This window comes from Neomonachus schauinslandi, chromosome 1 (genome assembly GCF_002201575.2).
Source record: "Neomonachus schauinslandi chromosome 1, ASM220157v2, whole genome shotgun sequence".
Lineage (NCBI taxonomy): Eukaryota > Metazoa > Chordata > Mammalia > Carnivora > Phocidae > Neomonachus > Neomonachus schauinslandi.
The window spans coordinates 63,699,841-63,708,036 of NC_058403.1; the positions used below are offsets into that span (position 1 = coordinate 63,699,841).

Here is an 8,196-nt window from a genome sequence, read left to right on the forward strand (position 1 = left end):
TTCACTCAGTCTCATGGATTTAACCATTGTTAATTTATTGTTCCATGATTTTTTTTTTTTTCCAGAAATAGCTGTATGTTCTGACTTGCCTACCTCACTGATACTTGATGGCTTAGCACTGATAACCTTTCAGTGTGAGTTTTTGAGTCAGATTAAGATTGAGATTTTTCTAAATAAGTAAACTACCCTTATCCACCATTATGGAATACTGAATGGCTTTGGGAAATTAGCTTTTGCTGTAGACTTGATAATATTTTTTAATGAATCCAACCTAAAATTACAAGGCAAAACAGAGCTTATATGGCAGAATTTACACTATGGTAAAATCATTTCAAGGGCAGCTAACATTAAATCACAAGTAATGGCAAGCTGCTTTATATACTTCCTGTGCTGTCACAAGTTAAAACAAGAGGCAAGATTTTAATTCCCACACATAGTTGCAGTGAATATGTTTTCTGAGTTTACACCTCCAGGAGCATTTTCTGGACCTTGAAACAAGTGCAGAGGAAAATTTTCCTACATCAAAGTCTCTAACTGTGGGATGGAGGAATGTCCACTTAACCTTCTACTGGAAGCAATTAATATACATTGTAATGACATGCTAAGAGGGAAATATCAAGAGAAGAATCTAATGGAGTTCTGTAAATGCCTCCCAAGCAATAAATACGCACAATGAAAAGCTTATGCTCATGGATTGATATCAGTGTTGGCAGCATGCATCTGTGTGACAGACATGTTCCAAGCTGAAATGGGGGTGTGTGTTGGGGGGTCTCACTGTAAATGTTTATCAGCTATTGGTGATATGTAATCAATTTTGATGATCTGAACCTTAATTGAGCAAAATGTTATCCCCTAAATAAGACTTCCATTTTTCTCATTAGTAGACTTATATTAAAAACAAACCTGTAGTCAGTTATTATTACTATCTTTTGAATTTTATAAAAAATTTTGTGAAAGTTTGTTTTCTCTCGTTGAGGACCTACATAATATCCCCAATTTTGTTTATTGGCCCCCAAAGTCTAAAATTCTTACTATCAGGCCCTTTGCAGAAAAAGTTTGTCAATTCCTACTATGTAGCAGTTAAAATGAATGAAGAGATTCATATATTTGTGAGATTCATCCATGTTGTAAGTATCAGATCCAAAAAAGAAAACTACAGTATGAATCTATTTATATAAAGTTTAAAATCAGCACTAAACTATGGCATTTAGGAGGTAAAGATATGAAGAAAATCAAGAAAGTGAATATGGAAAAAATCACATAAAAATCAGAATAGTGATAACTTTTAGAGAATAGAGATGGTTGTGATTGGGAAGGAGTAAGTGGGAGCTTATAGGACTTCTTGACCTGGGTGGTATTTACACAGATGAATATTTAACATTAAATCACTAAGCTGCACATTGGTGTTCTGTTATTTTCTCATACGTGTCATATTCCTTGATTAAAAGCTAGAAATATGTTTGCATATATACAAACATATGTGCATTCATGAGGCCTCCAATAAACATTAAATATTTCTGGAAAGATCAACAAGAAATTGGTTAAGTATTTGTCAGTAGACCTGGGGACTGGGGGGAAACAGATATACTTTCCTCATGTTTATATCCTTTTGTAGTTTGAATTTTTTTACAGTGTACACAAAGTAAGTTTTCAGTTATAATTCAGTTAATGTAAGGCTTGTAAGTCCTGTAATTTGGAAACTGAGACCCTGTGAGTTAAGAAACATTCGGGTCATGGGGCTCATAAGTGGCAGAGCTGGGATATGTCTGGTGATGTCTGGCTTCTGAACCAAGGCTCTTTGTAATTGTATCACAGTAATTTTTTGTATGTATTGGTCTGATAATGATTGTTTCTTAAAAGATGACATAAACATTTGTGGGTTTTTTTGTGGTTTTTTTTTACAGATTATCTTTTTTAAAAAGAAGCTATACAAATCATCATATGGAATTCCAATAATCTATGCTTCTCCCAAGATGTGCAGCTTTTATGGACTTGTCAATGTGTAATTCATGAGGAAAGATCTTTCTTCTCCATAAACTTCCAATAATTTAAAATTATTTTCAGTAATAATAATCAAACGAAGGAGTTTATTCTCTTCAGTGTTTCCCAGATGCTCTACTTCAAGAGAAAATTTTCTCATGTCTCATTTCAACATTTTGTTAACTAAGAGGATATTCTGGCTTGCTGAATCAAACAAAAAGAAATGTTATTGAATATTTCTTACGTAGTTTTGGCTTGATATCCATAGTCCATTGACCTTATCTGCTAAGTTTGAAAGCATGCATACCCCATGACCTGGCACTTCATCTCCTAGATATATATGCAGTAGAAATACATGAGTGTGTGCACCAACAGGCATGACAAGAATGTTCACAGCAGTACTTTTCATGATAGCCCCTAAACTAGAAACCCAAACATCCATTGACATTGGAATAGAAAAACAAGCTGTGGTATATCCATACAATGGCCCATCAACTTACCATTGAGCTTTAGATCTAAGAAGAATATTCATGCAATACCCATAGAGAGGGTGCTGTTGGGGAACAATCTGTCCGTCCTGTGTGTTGACAAACATCATGATCCCTCCTCATTTAAAGATTGGTAAATATGAAAAAAACAAAAGTCTCAACAACAAATCTACATGGGCCCCATATGCATGTTACTCTGAAAACAGAATAAAAGCCTATCTTAGAAAATATCCTTCTCTAGGAAACAGGAAAAGCTTCAGAAGCTATCTGCTTGATGATTTTAATAGGAGGCAAAAAGAAATGGCCTCTTAGGAAACTGCAGCAGAGAATAAGAAGAGCAGACGCCAACAGACAGACGCAGGCTGAAAAGAAAAGATAGCTGGCTAAGATGAAAAAAAAAAATACAAAAAGATTAAAAAATCCAGTGAAACACATTTGGATGCAGTTAAAAGAACAGAAATATCAAAGCAGAGAATAAAAGAGGTGATGTTGCTAACAAATTTATTGTCATCCAGTATGGTTTGGGAAGGATAAGGAGATGAAAATGACAAAGAGGTTAGCTCTGGATCACCAATCCTAAAGCAATAGGAACCAAAACAAATAAAAATAAAGTTATAATAAAAGATTTTCTGAGCTGAAAAAATACTTGATCATATAAACTTGAAAAGGTTTACCTTGTATTAGGAAAACTGTGATCAGGGTAACTTATTTTCACCAGAGAATCACTGACACACAGATAAGTACTGCACAAGTAAGGAGGCACTTGCGTTTTGTTTTGTTCCTCTAAAAATGCTAACCTGGGGGCGCCTGGGTGGCTCAGTCAGTTAAGCATCTGCCTTTGGCTCAGGTCCTGATCCCAGCATCCTGGGATCAAGCCCCACATTGGGCTCCTTGCTTGGGGGAGTCTGCTTCTCCTTCTCCCGCTCCCTCTGCTTGTCTCTCTCTCTTGCTCCCTCTCTTTCTCTGTCAAATAAATAAATAAAATCTTTAAAAAAAAATAAAAATGCTAACCTGAGTGAGGTAATAGTTATTCACTTGTAAAATAAAAAATCAGTAACCCAAGACAAAATGAGAAGCAGCAAATTAGGCATGATGGGATAGGAGATGGGGGCGGGGTGGGGGGTTGCTATACAATAGCAGGCAACAGCTGACTTATTCTGTAAATAGCCAGATAGTAACTATTTTAGGTTTTTCTGGCCAGATTCTGTTGCAATTACTCAATTCTGCCATTATAAGGTGAAAGTGGCAATGGATAACACATAGAAGGAACATGGCTGTGTTCCAATAAAACTTTACAAAAACTAGCAGCAGCCAGATTTGGCCCATGAGCTGTAGTTGGCCCATCCCTGCTGTATAGCAATGAACTAACGTTAAAATCAACACCTACTTTGAAAAAGTGTTTTTAAAGTGGCTTTTAATAAAGAACATATCATGAAACAGAATATTTTCTAAAACAGTATTTATCTTTATGCAGTCTTCTAAAACTAAGATTTGTATTTAGACAAAAAGAAAAATACAAGGTATTACAGAATTCTCATTAGTTCATTGAAGTTTACCAGGAGAGGAAAACTTTTTTTCTGTTACTAGGAACCTTCTCCTTGTAATGGCTTTAGTTAAAACACCTGAACTTTAATAACCTTTGCTCTTAAAAATAAAACACCTTGGGTGATAAACAAAACTCATGTTTAAAGCCCTGTGATCATGGCAACTGAAGCCATGTAGTTGGCTGGGACTAGACTAGTATAATCAATAGCAATATACAATCACAATGAACTGATTTGTAAGGTAGAAAACTTTTTTCATGGACGCATAATCATATATAGTGAATCCTTGTGCCACTTAACAAAGGCATTGCCTCTTCCCAACATGCTTAAGAACAGGCAAAGTAAAATCCAAGGAAGAAGTGTGTAGTGTGAGTTAAGGATCTCTTTGGGATGAGAAACGTAAGCACAAAATTGTTAGAGATTCCAAAGCCTTAAGTGCAGAACTCCTAGACAGACAGTTTAAAGTCTGAGTATATGTTGATTCAAGGGAACCCTCATCCCCCTCCTCAATTCTGGACCATGGTACCCCCTTGGGAGTAGAGTTGCACCTACTAAGATGACTTGGAGTACTTTTATGCAGCAAGCTGCACAGAGAGGCTTACAGACCCAGTTACCAGTAGAATGGAGAATGCCTGCCGGCATATACGCACTTAGCACTGGCCTCCAACTGTGCTTACCACTTGTGGAACAAAGGCCAGGCTAGCCCCTTAGCAGTGGAGTAGCATGGAGGTTAAGAGAATATGCTCTGGAGCGAGGTGGTCTGGATCGAAATCCCAGTCCAATGACAGTGTGTCCTCAGACAAGTTACTTAATCTCCTTAAGTTTTAGCTTCCTCAAATCTAAAATGGTATAACCACAGAATGGACATCATCAGGTTGGTATGAGGATGTAATGAATTAATTCATGTAAAAGGCTTAGGACAGCAGCTGCCATATGGTAAGCATTCAGTAAGTACCATTTAGCTGTTTTTATTATCACTATGGGATAGACGCAAAGGATATGGGTAGAGCAAAGTAACTACATCTGCTGCACAGAGTGTGGTTCAGTGGGTGTCAGAGGCTAACTGATCAGATGAATTTCTCCATTTCACTTGGGGATGAGTAAGAGAGAGAGAGGAATGAGTGCCCCATGTTCTTTAGAATCTTGAAGTGTTGATGATAAGGGCTCACTCTCTACCAGACACCAGAGCAGTAGAAGGAAACCATAAGTATTGTGAAGAAGAATTTCCCAGAAAACTTAACGAAAACCATTGAAGGAGGCTTCTTTTATTCCAGGTGTCAAATGTTGAAGAAACTGGAAACAAAGGCTATAATAGTTCTTAACCACGGTTGCATGCTAAAGTCATTGAGTACTTTAAAAAATTGGGTCTTGGGCCTCACCAGATCCAGGCAAGGGTATTTTTTTAAAGCTTCCCAAGTGATCTAATGTACATTCACAAATTTAGAATAGGAGAAACCTTTCCCAAGGAAACTGTCCCTCCCCAAGTATTTACCATTCAGAAACTTACCATGGGAGACGTGTCTTTAGTCCAGGCTTTAATGATATTTTATTTCTAAAGCCTCAAGGATTCCAAAGACCAGGAAAAAAATTGTGGGAGCAAACACAGATACTGGGCACAATCATAGAACTGACTTCCTCTGCCATTGCCCATCTCACACTTGATTGTAATTGTCTGCGTAACCATCTCTCTCACCAATTGGACTGTTAGCTCTGAGGGGAGGGCAGGAGCTGTGCCTCCTGAGTACATTTGTTTTTATTCCTGGTGCCTGGCACAGTCTCTGGCACATGGTAATCTCTCAATAAGTATTTCTTGAATGAAATTCTACATAATGTTTGTAAAAGCAAATACTTGTATGATTTTGAAGAACATTTGTGATGTCTTGGTATTTTATGGTATGAAATGAGTTTTCAAGAATAAAATTCTAATTTATAATATTCATTTCTAGCAAATAAATGTTTAACTTGTTGTGATTCAACTGGTGAATGTTATGAAGGAACCAAGTAAGTCTATACTACATCCCGAAGGGAGTTTTTCCCGCTTATTCTGGACAAACAACATTAACAACTTAAAAAACCTCCAACAGAGGTTTTAGAGAAGATGCAGAAATGTTCTTCTCAATATTTTTAATAAAGGTTAAAGGCATCATATTAAAATAGTACCATAAAATCGGCTTCTAAAGAAGAGGCCAGCAATTCTCCTCCACTAATAGGTAGGTAGGTAGGTAGGTAGGTAGATAGATGGATAGACAGACAGACTAGACAAAATTGTCAAAAACACCCATTTTAGGGCACTAGAAATCTATCAGAGATGGCCAACACATTGAAAACCTGCTAAAGATTCAGGTAAGAACAGCTCAGGTCTACTCTCCCCCCAGCCCCCATACAGCTCAGTCTGCAAGAATGGCAGTCTTCCAGTCCAGCAGCTTTGCTGCCAGAGAGGAAAGACTTGATTTAGGGTGGGGAGATGGAGAGAAAATCTTATGACATTGCAGGCTAAAGGTAGCACCTTCTTCTCAGTAGTTGATAGAAAAATTAAATAAGACATCAGTACAGTTTTAGACGATTTGAACAACACTACTCACTGCCTTGACCTAATGCTAATCAGAACACTACATCTAACTACCACAGGATATGCATTCTTTTCAAGTGTACCTAGGACATTTGCTGAGCTAGGCCATATCCTGTGCCATAAAACAAGTCTCAATAAATTTCAAAGAATTGAAATCTTATGAAATATATTCTCTGGACACAAATAATTAGGAATCAAAAGGAAAAAATAAGGTTAGAAAATTCCCAAACATTTGGACATTAAACAATATATTTCTAAATAAACTTTGGGTCAAATAAGAAATCACAATGGAAGTTAGAAAATACTTTGACCTGAATGATTAAGAAAATACAATTTTGAAATTTATGGGATGCAGCTAAAGCAGTGCTTAGAGAGAAATAATTTTATATACTCCTGAGAAAAGAGGTTTAAAACCAAGTGAGTTTCCAAAATAGGAAAGATACAAAAAGAAAAAGTAAACCCAAAGTTAAGTAGTAAGGTGGATATTTTAAGATAAGAACAGAAATCAATGAACAGAAGACTTACAAACAACAGAGATAACAAAGCCAAAATTTAGTTCTTTGAAAAGATTAATAAAATTAATTCCTAGCAAAATTAGTTTAAAAAAGAAAACACAAATTATCAATGTCAAAATGAGAAGGGCTATCACCCCAATGAAAGAAGGTACGTCACTACAGATCCTACAGGCATTAAAAGATGAGTAAGGGAATATTTGGAAAATTTATAACAATAAATTTGATAGCTTACATGAAATGGACAAAGTCCTTGAAACACAGAATTTACCAAAACAGATATAATAAAATACAATATCTGAATAGCTCATTACCTTTTAAATTGTTTATCAAAAAATTTTCCCTCAAAGAAACATTCAGGACCAGATGGTTTCAGTGGTGAATTAATAAATCAATCAAATAAATTCAATCCCATAAATTCATCAAACATTTAAGGATACTGATACAAATTTTATACAAACTCAGAAAATAAAGAGGAAACACCTCCCATCACACTTTAAGAGGCCAGTAAAATCATGATACCAAAACCTAACAAAGATAAGAAAAGGAGGTTAAAGATTTATATCCCTCATGAATATAGATGCTAAAAGTCATTAACAAAATGTTACCAAATCAAATCCAGCACTACACAAATGAAATAAAAACCAGGACAATACATCAGGACCAGTAGATTTATTCCAAAGATGTAAAGTTGGTTCAACATTCAAAAATCAATATAATTCACCATATTAATAGAAAAAAAGATAAAAGCATTATGATCTTAATAATTGAAGAAAAAATTCAAATTCTACACTCATTTAGGATTAGAAATTCTCAAAAAACTAGGAATAGAAAGGAACTTCTTCAATCTAACAAAAGAATCCATACAAAATCCTACAGCTAGCATAATAGCCAATGGTGAAATACTGAATGCCACCCACCTCAAAACTGGTAACAAAGCAAGGATATCCACCCCACCTTCCTATTCAATATTGCTTCTAATTGGTGCAATAAAGTAAGGGGAAAAAAGCATAAAGACTGGAAAGGAACAAGTAAAACTAAAAACATTTTGCAGAAAACATAATTGTTTACACAGAACAACCTAAGAAACACTAAAGAACAAC

General features: G+C 35.7%; 1 protein-coding gene across 1 annotated transcript in view; it reads left to right on the forward strand.

Annotated features, from left to right (window-relative positions):
* CFAP91 (cilia and flagella associated protein 91) overlaps nucleotides 1-7,986 on the forward strand; it is a 101,044-nt gene extending 93,058 nt beyond the window's left edge. Inside the window, exon 18 of the mRNA XM_021692550.1 lies at nucleotides 7,977-7,986. The gene's annotated coding sequence lies outside the window, so the exon portion shown is untranslated. The remainder of the gene's footprint in view (nucleotides 1-7,976) is intronic.
* The last annotated feature ends 210 nt before the right edge of the window (nucleotides 7,987-8,196 follow it).